Source organism: Lycium ferocissimum, chromosome 8 (genome assembly GCF_029784015.1).
Source record: "Lycium ferocissimum isolate CSIRO_LF1 chromosome 8, AGI_CSIRO_Lferr_CH_V1, whole genome shotgun sequence".
Taxonomy (NCBI): Eukaryota; Viridiplantae; Streptophyta; class Magnoliopsida; order Solanales; family Solanaceae; genus Lycium; species Lycium ferocissimum.
In genome coordinates this window covers 36,346,364-36,347,560 of record NC_081349.1, presented here as the reverse complement: position 1 = coordinate 36,347,560, position 1,197 = coordinate 36,346,364, and positions in this window count along the sequence as shown.

Genomic DNA, 1,197 nt, shown 5'->3' with positions numbered 1-1,197 from the left:
AAAACGAACCATTATTTACAAATTAGGACAATAGTCCAATCAAGTTTCTTCCGAATGCCACTCGGGAACCCATCTAACAGAACTTTAGAATTCATAGCTACGTATCGGAATCATATGCATAACAATCCTCATTTCAGGCTCGGTACCTAAGTAAGTAGTCATACTCGGGGGGGGGGGGGGGTAATAAACATACTAGGTTCTTTTTTAAAAAAAGGTTAGAATTACACAAAGGAAGGTCTCAGGGGCCCACGGACGGGTATCAACCCCGCCTGAGCCCACCTATGAAAGTTGGGGGATATCACTCATTATGGAACCTCCTACGAGCGTTTTGAAGCGATCCGAGCTCGTCTACGAAAGTTACGGTCGTTCGTAGTTACTTTAATCTTTTAGGAACAAAATTCCTTATGTAACATTTAAAATTCAGTCATACAAAGGACACAAGGATTACAACATGACTACGTCAAAAAGGTTAACATCAAGAGGTGAATAAAAGTCGTAAACACGCTCGGATCCCAAGAATAGAAGTTCCCCAAGGCTCGTATGATTTTTCCCTTATGGCTAAGACATGCCAAAGAAAGAAAGGGTGAGCTTTACATACCTTGTCCGCTCTCCAAGCTAATCCAAACTTACGTCGTGGACTTCCCATGATCTACAATGCGTTATTAAATGCCAAACATTAGCTAAAGGCACTTAAGAGTTCAATCCCAAACTAACACTTAATTCTACAGAAATTTGCGATCTCCCCCTATAAATTCATCAACCCCGAAATTCAACTCGGCCAATTTCATCAACAACCATACCAACAACATACTAACAACATCAATAATCAATTCTAAACGTATTCGAACATTAGCAACCCTTTACTACATAATCCAACAACATTCATTATATTTAATTCAACCACTTACATTCAAACCAATATTCATGCTCATACGTTCAATTACTAATCCGAAACCATTCCAACAATATTCAAGAACACTTTAAACAATTCACACAATATTTCCAACAGTCCAACCATACCACCCTCTTACCCGAAACCTCCTCACCTCAACATAAACAACACTAACACATTTCTTTCTTTCAAAACTCATAAACTACACCAACAACCCACACATTAGCAACCTTATTCTTATAAATGCAAGAAGCTATATTAGAATTCCATCAACTTCGACAACAAACTACAAACGAATATAACTT